General features: G+C 40.6%; 1 protein-coding gene across 7 annotated transcripts in view; it reads right to left on the bottom strand.

Annotated features, from left to right (window-relative positions):
• The window catches only part of TMEM229B (transmembrane protein 229B), a 76,901-nt gene that overhangs the window by 50,318 nt on the left and 12,176 nt on the right, over positions 1-14,407 (bottom strand). Inside the window, exon 2 of one of the 7 annotated variants that reach the window (XM_060762313.2) lies at positions 8,459-8,644. The exons of 3 other annotated variants lie outside the window; for them this stretch is intronic. The gene's annotated coding sequence lies outside the window, so the exon portion shown is untranslated. Of the gene's footprint in view, positions 1-1,620; positions 1,823-2,058; positions 2,078-2,433; positions 2,869-8,458; positions 8,645-14,407 lie in introns of those variants that run through there. 3 more of the 7 variants (XM_060762295.2, XM_060762335.2, XM_060762286.2) reach the window with 3 other exon arrangements.

The following is a 14,407-nucleotide window of genomic DNA, read 5'->3' as shown; positions in this document are numbered from 1 at the left end:
CCTACATCCAGAGAGCACTGTGGACTCAAACAATGATGGATCTGGACCAAACTTGGCACGAATACTCAATATGCCCAAATATGAACACAGATGGAGTTCGAGGGAAATAGATCTTGACATTTGGGAGTTGTAGTTACTGGGATTTATAGCTCACCTGCTATCAATGAGCATTCTGAACCCCACCAACGACAGAATTGGGGCAAACTTCCCACACAGAACCCCCATGACCAACAGAAAATACTTAAGGCCACCCAGTCCAGCTCCCTTCACCAGGGCAAGAAAACGTAATCAAAGCCTTCCTGACAAAGAGCCATCCAGCCATAGATGTAAATAGATATATATGATTCACACACATACACATATATAGTGTCATAGATTTGAAAGTGACCCCTAAAGAAGGACAATGGTATGTTACCTGTTCCAGAGAAGACAAACCAGACAATCTCCACATCAACAGTGACAAAGAAACAGCAAGAAATACTGTTTACCCACAAGCATTACCTATATTAGAAATCAATACTTTCTCATTGTTTTATTTTCCAGATCACCAGACTGGGCCACAGCAACACATGGCAGGGGACGGCTAGTCTGTCTGTCTGTCTATCTATCTATCTATCTATCCATCCATCCATCCATCCATATATATATATATATACTATATAAAACTATATGAAACAAGTGTACAGTGACAGACCTGTGAACAGCTTTGTGCTGAGGCAAAATGTGACAGTATTGCACAGTAGATGAATAGAAGTAGATGGTGGTAGGAAAATGAACTGTTTTCCAAAGAATTCTCATCAGGGGTATATTTGCACTACACAGTTGTATCACCTTGATATCTCTTAAGCCGTCATAGCTCCCATCCTGTGAAACCCTGGGGGCTGCAATTTCCTAAGTGACTAATGTTGATAGTTCTAATTCAACTAACACTGTAATGCTGTAGTTTAGAGGAGCGCACCAGATAATTCTAAGTACTTCACTCAAGTGCAGTCTACTCTCCAGATGCCACAGGGCAGAGTGATGGCAGTTTTAAGTAGCAAGTGGCAGATACTGCTGTCATGTTCTGATACCAGGTAAAAACTGTTTTAGCTTTCCAAATCACTCCAGATGATGCTGTTATGTTTTTTAAAGCAAAAATATGCCAAGGTTTCAATGGGTGCTGCATTTAATTCTTTTATAGTGTTTACAGTACTGTATGTAATACACTGTGTGCTGCTCAGAGAGCTTGGAGTCTTAATACAACAAGAAAATAAATAGGCATCCCAATCATGCTTCTGTACTCCCTGTGGCTGTTATTACAGACTGAGAGGCTCTTATAAATGCCACTTACCTTCTCAAAGGTTTTTCTCACCGGAAAACTCTACGTGCCGAACTTCATACATTACAGCAGAAGTGTTTTTCTGATTGATTAGTTAATTGATTGATTCAAATAGTTCAATTGTGCGCTCTATCATGAGATCTCAGGGCGGCATGCAATTAAAACAATATAAACAGTTCTAAATACAATACAATAATTTAATTAGACCAAAATCATATTAAATAAATCATCAAGTGAAAACAGTAAAAAAAAAAAAGGCAAAAAAGAGGGTGCAGATTTCAAACAATAGTAAGATTGCTAACCGTTCTGTCCCCACTCAATTTGTGGGGGGAGAAGAAATGCAAGAAGGGGTCCTAAAAGGCTGCAGCACCAGATAGAAGGCAGTCCAAGCAAAACCGACTTGAGATGGAGCAGACGATCAATTGTCCACTGTAAGAACACTGACTCACGCCGAGGTTAAATGCCTGCTTCAAATAGCAAGATAATACTCTTGCACACAAAGCTTGCCAAGCTAGGATATAGCCTGTCGCATCAAGGGTAGTTTAAATAGCCAAATGTGAAAGCAAGTTATATATTATCTAATTCCTATCACTTGTTATCATCAGTGCAAACAGAAAGGATAAACGGCTGCACTATAATCAATACCCGGGAATGAGCAGACAAAGAGCAGGATACATTGCAACCCACTGGCAATGTGCAACGGGTGCCAGAGAGAACAAAGTTCTGTTTACTCTCCTCACCTCCTGACTTTCTCCTCTCGTCCTGGCTGCCCTGCCAGCGCACCTCATTCTTGACCTAAAGGGACCCCTCCAGGGGCAGGGAGAGAAATTCCCTTTCTGAAATGCTTAGCTGCCAACTGTGATATGGCCAACTGCCCAGCTAGCAAGTGAGCGACTCCAGAAACAAATTTACTTTGCTGAACCACATTGCTTCTGAAGAAGGGGTTTCCTATCAAGTCAAAGAATCACCTGTTTGAACAAGTTTTTGGTGGAGACCATCTAGCCTGGATTTCTCCTGTGCTTCTTCCTCCCACAATAAGAGGCACTCCTTATGACATAAATAAAGTGATTTCCACTAAGCAAAGAGCCACTGCCCACTTCAGCAAAACCACTCACCCAGAGAAAGAGAAAACCAATTCTAGTGCTGCCCTCGCTCTAGAACCTCTCGATGGCCCACCACTGTTTTGCTGGGGTGGCAGTCCAGGGTCTAGCCTTCACCCTGTCAGGCCGAAGTCCGAGCAACTCACTCTTCCGAACAGAAGGCTGACAGCAGCAGCAATCAGAGTCTGAGGCTTTATCCCTGTGGCATTAGAAGTCGATCTGTTTGCATCTCGGCAGCCAGAGCTCCAAAGCAGCCTAAATGGAGGGAACGGCACAGGAGGCATTGCAGGGCATGAATTATTCATCCCCTTGTTCAGCTGCCAATACATCTACATTCTTCGAGGCCCACATGGCGCTCCACTTTTGTTTTAACAGTAATGGAAGACATCTCACTTTCCTTTGATGGCAAAGGAGAAGGAGACATTGCTTCACTCAACGGCAACAGCAGGCTGCCTTTGACCGGAGCAGGAGGGCCGCCACTCATGTCTGTCTCGCCCACAATGCACTGTTAGGGTCCTCTGTAGCTCACCAGACACAAGGCAAAAATCCTGCCAAACATTAGAGGCAAGTGGTGGGTGGGATCAATAACTGTGCATTGTAGTGCATACTGAAAGGACAGTATCTTAGACATTGATCCATAGTATATATATTCCAAAACGATTACCCTGTTTCATACAATATCCTACAGTTGGCAAAGCATTTTAAAAAATTAATTGTTACAGCATGACTTCCACTTTTCATCTATACACCCCCAACAAAGATGTCCAATCTAGGCATTTCCTAGGTCTTCCAACAGAATTTGACACTATTTTTCAGCCAGAAGTCCTTTACTTTAATAAGATCCACTATTATTCATGGTTTTGCATATCCATGCAAAGTCCTCATAGATGTGGAAAATGTACTGTACTATCTTTCAATTTTCTCATTTAAATGGTTCATGAATGGATGCTTCTGTCATTTGAACTGAGCAATGTTTGTAGGGTTGTACAACTCTTACTTATGACATCAGGGACAATCAAGGTATACTTATAATCTAACTCTTCTTTCAAAGCCCAAGTATATTCAGAAATCAGTATTATCCCAAGCAGCTCCACATCTAGACAGGTGCTAGACTTAGCTCGGCTTTCTTTTTAATATATGAAGCTATCTTAAGCATTTCCATCTAGAACAGTGGTTCTCAACTTGTGGGTCCCCAGGTGTTTTGTCCTACAACTCCCAGAAATCCCAGCCAGTTTACCAGCTGTTAGGATTTCTGGGAATTGAAGACCAAAACATCTGGGGACCCACAGGTTGAGAATCACTGACCTAGAGTGAGTTAACTGAAAGAAGTGTCTCAGTGCTGTACAGCAGTGGCTCTTGACCTGTGGGTCTCCAGATGTTTTGTCCTTCAACTACCAGAAATTCTAACAGCTGGAAAAATTGGCTGGGATTTCTGGGAGTTGTACGCAAAAACACCTGGGCACCCACAGGTTGAAAACCACTGCTCTACAGAACAATGTAGCAATAACATTCCAAAAATAAAGAAGATAGAATCTTCTCGGAAACAGCTATTGGAAATAAACTCAACTAGGCAAATGAGACATCACAAGAGAGAAAACTTTGAATTGATACAAGTTTAAAATTTGGTGTCAGAATGGAATATAAACAAATGCTGCTGTATTGGTCTAAGAATTACCAATGTCCAATTTTTCTACAAGTCCAGGAAAAACAAAATCAGCTCTCAGGGGAAAGCTCCTCATATTGTAACCTGGCTTGGGTCCCATACTAGCAAAAAGGTAGGACAGACATTGAATAAATAAAATATCCACTGAGCAATGCCTTGTTTAACATAATGAACATAAGATAATGATATGATAGAAATATGGCACCAATCTCTGGCACGTTGATGAAAAATGTTGACCCACCCCATCAGACAGTCTGAGGAGCCCTGACCTAGAGGACTTCCCAGAGTGAAGTGTAGGGCAGGTGGCTACTCTGAGGTCCCTATCAGTTGCTCTCCCTTTGAGCCAAATGCCTCTGCTTCAGTTAACAGGAACAGGCAAGAGGAAGCCATTCATTTTATTAGCCTCTGGTCTACTGGGAATGAGATCTTTCTGTTTCTAGTTCTAGCTCTAAGAATGGTTTGTTCTGATTCTTATTTAATCTTGGTCCACTAACCCAATGATGGAGGCTGAACACATTATTATTAATATAGAGGTCTGGATTCAATTTGCAGGCTCTCCCCCTCTCCCTAATAAAAATGTTACCAAGTAAAATGATATTTCAGTCAATCAACCCAGGAATAACTCCTTTGTGCTATAACAAAATGAGGGTGCTTTACATAGTAACATATATATCTATGTATATATAGTGCATAGATATAGATATAGATATGCAGACATACCATATATACTCAAGTATAAGCCGAGTTTTTCAGCCCATTTTTAGGCTGAAAAAGCCCCCCTTGGTTTATACTCAAGTCAAAGTTATTTATTATTTTACTCTGTTGTTGTTGTTGTTGTTGTTGTTATTATTATGTTATTATTTCCCTATTATTGTTATTATTACATTTATTATTTTACACTATTTATTATTATTACATTTATTATTTTACTCTATTATTACTGTTAATACATGTCCATTATTTTACTTTATTATTATTATTATTATTATTATTATTATTATTACCTTTATTATTTTACTCCCTTTATTATTGTTGGAAGGTTACGTAAGCACATTTGCATTGAAGAAGATTAGAAGAATGGTTTAATCAGAGTTGGACAGTCTTATCTTAAATTACAGTTTTATGTAAATATTCAAAAACATTTAACCTACCGATGCCGCAATTAAGCTAATTTTATTGATATCCATTTTTATTTTGAAATTTACCAGTAGTTGCTGCTTTTCCCATCCTTGGCTTATATTCGAGTCAATACGTTTTCCCAGATTTTTGTGGTAAAATTATGTGCCTCGGCTTATATTCGGATCGGCTTATACGTAAGTATATACGGTAATTATTCTCTCTCTCTTTTTAAAAATGTCATTTTATCATACTCTGTATTAGGCAGACTTTTTCAACAAATGCAGAACTAGAATTTATCTACACCAATTTCTTAACTCTAGCTATCCTTATTTAGTGCAACTGAAGCAAGTAACAGCATCAGAATGACACATAACAATAATAACCTTGGTGTTAAAACAATTTAGAATAAATACAATTCCCTTAGAAGCCACAGAGCATCCGCCCAAAGTCTATTTGAAAAATTACATGTCTCAAGACACCTGCTAAAGTATACACAAACTCCTCAGGATGCAGTGTAAGGAGCAGTCAAACTTCCCGTGAGAGGCTACTCCGCTCCTGGGGTTAGTCCAAAAGGCACCGGTTCCCATGTGTGCTTTCTATACCTTTTTCAGCAGGGCATGCAAGGATAGGCTTCAGAAGTGGAACAAATGTCTCAAGATATAAAACAAGAGAAAGTGATTATTTAGGTTCTCTGGTGAACCGTTCCGGCCTTTGAAAACACTAACTGAAAACACTGAGAAACAAATGAATGGTGAAGTTTCTGAAGAGTAACCTGATCTGCTGACACTAAACAGAAGCCCTGACAGCCATATTCTAGTCCAAATTTCCTGGCCAGTCTGCAAAAGTAATAGAGTACTGAATTCCAAATTAGAAGGTACAAAACAACATTACATGCATTCTTGGCAAGATTATTTAGAGGTTTGCCACTGTCTTTCTCTAAAGCTGAGAAGTCTGACTTGCCATGACTGAGAGGAGCTTTGGATCCTGGTCTCCTGGAGTCCTAGCACAACACTCAAATCACTGCACCATGCTGGCCATATAATACTCTCCTTTGCTGAACAAAGATAAGAAAACCCCACAACACATTACACTCAGAGCTACCTATTTGCCTATCCCTCAACATAAATTGTCCTGGAAAGCTAGCTATATATATATATATATATATATATATATATATATATATATATATACATACACATACACACATACATACATACATACACAACAGCATAACAAATCTGAATAGGCAAGATTAATAGGTCCTTTACTAAAGTTTGCTCTATGCATTTTAATGCATTGTAATGCAAATTAACAACAACAAAAAACAAACGTGTGCCCTTTGAAGTCATTCCTGGGCCTAAAAGCAGAGCACGGAGCTGTTGAATACATTCAAATAGTTCCAAGAAAAGTGTGGGAAGCCACACTGATAAATAACGGAATGAGTTCAACTGAAAAATAAACATAAGTTTCATCCTGTAATCTCAGTGGCGCCATGGGTTAAACTCTTGTGCCGGCAGGACTGGTCGACCAACAGGTTGGCGGTTCAAATCCAGGGAGTGGGGTAAGCTCCTATCTATCAAGCTCCTTGCTTCTCATGTGGGGAAATGTGAGAAGCCTCCCACAAAACGGCAAAACATCAATCATCCAGGTGTCCCTGGCCAACGTCCTTGCAGACGGCCAATTCTCTCACACTAGAAGCGACTTGCAGTTTCTCAAGTCGCTTCTGTCACACACAAAAATAATCCTGTAATCCCAGGGTCTCCCAGTCAAAATGGAAGAACACTAAAATATTGAAAAACTATGGTACTACAGCAAAAGTACAGCTACAAGGTATCATGAATATTATTTATTTATTTATTTATTTATTTATTTATACCCTGCCACCATCTCCCCAAGGGGACTCGGGGCGGCTTACATGAGGCCACACCCAGCAATACAGTAAAACAATATAACACAAAATCACAACAGAAAATAAGAAAATAACATAACATAAGATACAAAACCAATATAACTAAAACGTGCAACAATATAAAATCAGAGGGTGAGCAACAGTATACAATGAATGAGTGAAGCTCATAAGATTCTGCCAGCTTTCACTCCAGGTATAAGAGCTGTTTTCTTCCTCCTAAAACAGGAGAAGAGGCAGACAGCAATTACACAGACAGTATGGAAATTTTACATGTTTAAGATTAGGTTCCAAGAGTCTCCTGGCCAGAATGGCCTCTTGCCAAACTTTCCCGAGCACTTCTTTATCTGCATTACTTTCTGTTGTCAGAAAGTCTCATCAAACATTTACTCTGATGATTAGAGGTCTGAACAGCTACAGCTTGTCACCGATAAGCAAACAATGACCTTTGTGTACAATGGACTTTCCTCCATGAAAACATATTTGATCCTTATGATAGTTCACCTGCAGAATGTGAATTTGCCTAAGAGTGAGTTGGGTTAAAGCAGTGGTTCTTAACCTGTGGGCCGCGGACTACGAGTGGGTCATGAGGATAAAAATCTGGTTTGCAAGCCTCCTTCCTCTTTATTATTTTATTTTATTTATTACCATTCCTTTTGTGCTGCCTGCCACCCCTACACTGTCACTGACAATGGCATATGTTCTGTATTTGCAACTAGAGCTGATGTGGTCTATCCAATACAATTTTCTGAATCAGCCCACCAAACCGAATCTAAAGTTGACCAAAAACTGATTTGTAACCCTTTTGGTACTAATGTTGGAGTGTGGTCCCTGGTTAAAGTGGTCCCTGGTCAAAGTGGTTCCTGGTCAAAAATAAAAGTTGGGAACCACTGGGTTAAAGTTCCAGACATGAGGTCTGGAACCAGGCCCGTACCCAGGATTTCGATTCGGGGGTGTGTGAGTTTTTTCAGGGGGGGGGGTTCGGGGGGGCTGAGTCTGAGTGAAAGAGGGTCTACCCTAGCAAACCTTTTGTATCATTACCTCAATACCCCCATGCATATGGGATATATTGAGTATGGTGATCAGATCATGATATGAATAAACATAACAGTTTAAATAATGCACCAGTAAGGCCTTTTTGCAAACCACCATGAGAATTTCGGGGGGGGGGGGGGGCTGAAGGCCCTCAAGCCCCCCCCCCCCCCTCCAGCTACATGCCTGTCTGGAACAATTGAATCCATATGGGCTAAATCTATATCCACTATTTTAAGGGAGGAACATAACTCAGTGTCAGAGCACATATCAGACACTCAAAAGATCCCATAAGCATCTCTCAAGGATCCAGGCCTAACCTTTACAGAGCAGCAGCCAGTTCAAAAAGATCAGCCTTCCACATCTTGACATCATCTCTTCATTCGTTGGATTACAAATCCTCTAACTGGGGATGATGGGAGTTATGTCTTGACACATACTGAAAGATCCAGATTAAGGGAAACTGGTATATGCTTCCTGTGTTGCTAACACAGACCTAACTTTTCCTGTGGAAAAGAAGATAAACGTTTAGATCACTAAACATGCTTTTCTTTCCTCATTTTCTGATGATATATTGCACATCTAATGTGTGTTTCATACTTTGCCTCATTAGCCATATGTTTTTAGCATTGCAGCAACATACTCAGTGAATGTCAGGCTCCTACTGCCAGTAGGAGAACTCATTTTTGCATGTTCTTTTTACAAAGTTTGCTTTGTGCAACTTCACACTGCTAGCTCCCAGTTTATTTTTACAGCTTGAATTGGTAACACTGAAATTTATGATCACCAAGCATTTGTAAACACACAAGAACAAACAATGTGGAATAACCCAATTTCTAGGAACAAGAAAAAAGGGGTCCATTCTCACAAAACCTCACCCACATCAACTTGACCAAGGTTTAGAGTAGAAAACGCAATTCATCAGCAAAATTCCCCTTGATCCAATAGGGATTGAGGTCAGGACACAGTTGCTTAGCAATTTAGCAGATTAACATTTTCCAACTGTTATATGTTCTGAGGGCAGCGGTGGGTTGCTTACCAGGATAGGTCAATTCTATTCCTGGTCCTTTCATTCGTTTACTGCTTTATTTAGGAATGGGCAATTTAGGCTTCAATCTTATACACACTTACCTGGGATTAACACCAAATGAGATCAAGGTTTTATTCTGCAAACAATTCTCCTCTAAAACAAAGAACATGCGGTTTCAAGTTTGTTTCCCCCCCTCCCCGAAAAGCCAGAATTTGGGGGGGGGGGGGAGTTGACTTCTACTTTTCGCCACATTGCTGAATATTGTTGGCCTCCCACAGTGGAATGGACTGCAGCACTCAGCCAGGTCCAAAACTGACCTTCCAAAACTTTGTGAAACTTGTCTGTACTTTCTTTATCTAAATCAGTGATTTCCAACCTTTTTTTGATCAGAGACCACTTTGACTGGGGAGTGGGACCACTTGACCAGGGACCACTCTCCAACATTAGTACCAAAAGGGCCATGAATCCATTTTTGATGAACTTTAGATTCGGTTTGGTTATTTGGGATGCTGATTCAGAAAATTGCATTGGATAAACTACATCAGCTTTAGTTTCCGATACAGAAGATATGCCATCCAGTAGTTGTCATCTGCTCACCCACAGAAAACCATAATAAATAATCTAGAGCTGATGTGGTCTATCCAATGCAATTTTCTGAAACAGCACCCCAAATAACCCCAGGAACAGACCTAAAAATGAAGACTTCCAGGCTCCACATGGAATGGATCCACTCAGGGGAAGGGAGGAGGAGAAGTAGAAGTCAAGAGGCTTGTTGTCACGCCTTTCGTGGGTATTCAGCATCTTCCCTCGCAAAATCCCCGTTGCCCCAGCACTATTAGAGGGTTTTTCAAGACCAGTCACTCTTGTTGCAACGGTGTAGTAATGGTGAGGCCGCGGACCATATTTTAGTTCTTGGGGACCACAGTAATCGGTAATTACCGATTTAAACAAACCACAATTGGGAACCCTGTTTTGAAGCTGTTTGGAAGCATAATTACCCTAAACATAGTCTGTCTCAGATGAAACACAGCAAACAACAGTAAGTTACAGTGGTAAAGAGGTGCTTCTGTTAGCCTTAAACACTATGCTGAAGTGTCTGCATTTTGTATTCTTTCAACCATTTTTTGCATCTTGTGCTTTTTATGAATTCTGCCTGAGCAAGCAAAGTAAGGAAAGCATGTGACCCCAAAGTTAGCCTGAAGAGACCATCTGGTCCAGAATAGGTCTCTACAGTCACTTACAGACTTACCATCAAGACTCTACTGTTGGAAGACATTTATACTTAGCACAGGGCCTGGGCATAGAACAGCAGGCTATACCACTGTGCTGCAGAAAAATCCTGCCAATCAAAAGGTTGGCAGTTTGAGCCTGGGTCAGGGTGAGCACCCACCATTAGCCTCAGCTGACGTGCCCATTTAGCAGGTCAAAAGCAGAAATGTGAATAGATAAATAGGTACCGCTTTTAGCAGGGAGGTAATAAAGGTGCCCTTAAGGACATCAATCAGAGGAAAGCTCCTCTGCATGGACGATAGAGTGACAACCCACCCCCCACCCCTGCCTGCGGCCAGAGTTGAGCACAGCCTCCTTTACCTTTGTTGTGTTGTCTGTCCTTGTTAATTGTATAATCGGCATTGAATGTTTGACGTATGTGTGTTCCGTTAGCCGCATTGAGTCCTCTTCGAGGTGAGACGAGCAGGGTATAAATACTGTAAATAAATAAATACTAGGCCATGCATAATAGCCTACGATGATGATGAGGCTTAACATAAACATGATGGATTAGTTAAGCCATGCAGGTAGCAAAGGTGTGTTGTCCATAAATTTGCACAGTTCTGCATTATTTTTCTCATGCTGGCTACTAAAATGTATGCACTCAATAAACTTGTCCCACTCACTCTAAGGCTGTGTAGCCTGAGGGGAAATCTGATCCTTTCATTCGAAATATCATGTGTGTATTTCTTTTCTGACCAAGATCAGCATCTCTTAAACATCTGTGTCAACTTAGGTTGTGGAAGGTGGTTTTTTGAGAATTGCTTACAATTCCAACCTGCTGGTGTTTCAGAGGAGGAAAACAAGAGAAGAGGAATAAGCCAATCCAAGGCTTTCTTAGGCTTGGTCCTCTGGTACTAAATTATGTTTCATTGCTATTTCTAAACAAGAGTCCCTTATAAATTGGCATTCATGATGTACGCTTCTCTCATCTCTCAAAAGCGGTTTCTCTATCCTAAAGACAACACTGGAAAAAGGATTTTACAGCTAACATTTGGTTCTGGTCAGAGGCACTGAACTGAAACAGGAAAAAAATGAGAATCACATCCCAGTTCAGCCCCCCCCCCCCCCCCCCCCACTATTTAACTGTAATCTAATGAGCAGCCGTTCTCAAACCTTATGCAATGTACAGAAGGTAACACAGAATACTGAAGGCGCTTAATGGATGAGATCCTCTTTATGCCTTAATCCATCTTTATATAGAGCCTGAAGACAAGATTGCAGAGGGAGAGGATTTATTAGGAAGGGCTGTCCTAAACTGCTGCACTGGATTAATTAATTCTGTGGCAGCAGTCAAAGCACAGGATGATACAATTCCATTCATTCTTCCATACGAGCACAAATCCATTCCAAATCCTCACAGGGGTGATGTGCCAAGAGAACTTCCAGAGCAACTCGAGTCCAAACCTGTTATGAATGAGCACTCAGTGTGGAAAATAGTATCCAACTTTCACGTTAGTTGTGCCAGAGACCGTGGCTCATCTCTGCTCCATGACACACATCAATAGTCATGTCACTGACAAAGAAATAAACTCTCTAAACAAATCACAATGTGGAATCATTACCCCAATTACTACACGCAGCAGGTTCTTTTGTTAATGAGCCAAAACATCAATGAAGTTTGGGTTCTTTTCTTTAGGAACTGCCAACGCTGCCACTTTTGTCATTTAAGTCACAAATATCATGTGCAGATGGCAAAGAAAGTGTCATTTTAAAGAAGGGAGAGAAGAGTTTATGTTATGTAGATAAGATAATATTGTACGGATTAACATCTGTGGCAGGTACAAGGGCAAAAAAACCTGTCAAAAAACCAACACAATTACACTTGAAGTAACCTGAATTCTGTATCTGGTTTTGAAAAACTTTTGGGGTATGTGCACGTGTGTGCTAAAATAGTGCAGAGGATCCAGCAATGTATAGTAGAGTCTCGCTTATCCAACTTTAGTTTATCTGACATTCCATCTTATCCGACGTCCCCCTTTTCCTCCAGCATTTCCCCTTCAATTAAAGGAGTGATCCCCAACTCTCTCTCCATTCCCAATAAGTGAAAAAGGCAAGACAAGGAGGAGAGGGAAGGAGGAAAGAGGGGGGAAGAGGCAGCACTGGAAGCAGAAGCATCCTCCCTTCTTCCCCTCTGTGATCTCCACGCTCCTCTTCTGTATCCGGGCACTTCCTGCTGAACCGCTCTAGCCCCGAGGCGTTGCTTTGCCTTAATCCTTTGAGTCCCTGTTGTTAGTATTCTAGGTGTCTAGCGCTGCATCAGATGGAGAACAGTAGGCGACTCCGCATTATCTGACATTTTAGTTTATTATTTATTTGTTTGTTTGTTTAAATAAATTTAAATTTCGCCCTTCTCACTCCAAAAGGGACTCAGGGCAGAGCGCAACATATAAAAGGCAAACATTCAATGCCGAAATATACTAGACCTTACCCATATCAAAGCATTAAAATCACTTGTCTTGGCGTTAAAATCTAGTTAAAACTATCTCAACAATCATATCGAATTCTGTTGGCATACTTAAAGTTCCTATCATTCGTATTGTTTATCCGACGTTCTGCCGGCCCGTTTATGTTGGACTCTACTGTATTTAAAAGTTGAATGCTAGAGGCTTCCAAGAAAGGTGATTCACCTCTGGAGATGCAAATAAAGAGTATGTCCAATGTCTGGAGGAGCTTCCAAAACAACCTGGGGGCATACTTTGTCCATCCTCTGCACTCTGCATTATTTCCCCATTAGGTAGATAAGTAGGATCCTGTGCACTATGTATTATTTTCACATTACATAAATAGGTTGAAAAGGGTGCCTTTGAAATGTGACTATAAGCCGCTTTCTTCTTGGATCTACACAAAGATCTATGGGAAACCTGTGCCTTCATAGGCTACCAGAATGTAGATGCCAACATCCTGGTACGTTATTTCCATATTAGGGATGCTGTGTTACCAGGAAGAGGTCTTTCAACTGCAGAAAATTTGCATAAGAAGCTGAATGAAATATCTAAGATCATATTATATAACATTAAGGGGAATTTGTCTAACGTATATGATAGTGGTTCTCAATTTCAAACAACTTCACTGGCTGCCTATTTTCAAGAATAATTTGAAGTGCTGGAGCTTATCTTTAAAACTCTATGATTTATTGTCTGGGTATATTTATTTATTTATTTATTTATTTATTTATTTACTATATTTATAGAACGCCTTTCTCAGCCATACGGCGACTCAAGGCGGGTTACTATGGATATATAGCGGTATACCTTCTTCCATATACTCCTGTCACTTTTTAAAGTTATTCAATGGCCTTTCTTTGAATACTTCCACAGCTAACACCTTCTTGGTGATGGCATTATATTCTCTCAAATGCTCTCTCAGAACTTCATTTCTAATAACTAAAGTGCTTTATTTTCTTGAAATCAGATTTATTAAAATATAACCTGAACCTAGGTTTTATTTTGTGCAATACTATTAGCAATCTTACTTACTTATTGAGAGTACTGTGGTTGATTCTAATTGCCTTACTATTTTATAGTCCTGATAGTGTAGGGCCGGGCTTTAGCACAGCAGGTTAACCACCAGCTGCAATAAATCTTGCCAACCGAAAGGTTGACAGTTCGAAGCCTAGGTCAGGGTGAGTCCTGGCCTTTAGTCCCGCTTCTGCTTACCTAGCAGTTTCGAAAACAGCAATGTGAGTAGATAAACAGGTACCCCTTAAGTGGGGAGGTATTTAAGGCACCCATAAGGAAATGCCATAAAAAATGTTGGCAATTTGATTAAGAAGGAAGCTTACAAAAGCTCTTTGGCAGGGAAAAGTGGAGTGACACCCCCCCCCCCAGAACTGAGCAAAGCCTCCAAGATGCCGAAGATGGGAAAGCCTATATATACCTCTATGTATGTACAGTTGTCGGTCTTGACCATGTATAACGGCACTGAATGTTTGTCGTACATGTATTCTGTGATCTGCTCTGAGTCCCCT

The sequence above is a fragment of the Anolis sagrei genome, chromosome 1, assembly GCF_037176765.1.
Source record: "Anolis sagrei isolate rAnoSag1 chromosome 1, rAnoSag1.mat, whole genome shotgun sequence".
Taxonomy (NCBI): domain Eukaryota; kingdom Metazoa; phylum Chordata; class Lepidosauria; order Squamata; family Dactyloidae; genus Anolis; species Anolis sagrei.
Note: the sequence above shows the minus strand (reverse complement) of the source record. Positions and strands in the feature narration are given on the sequence as shown.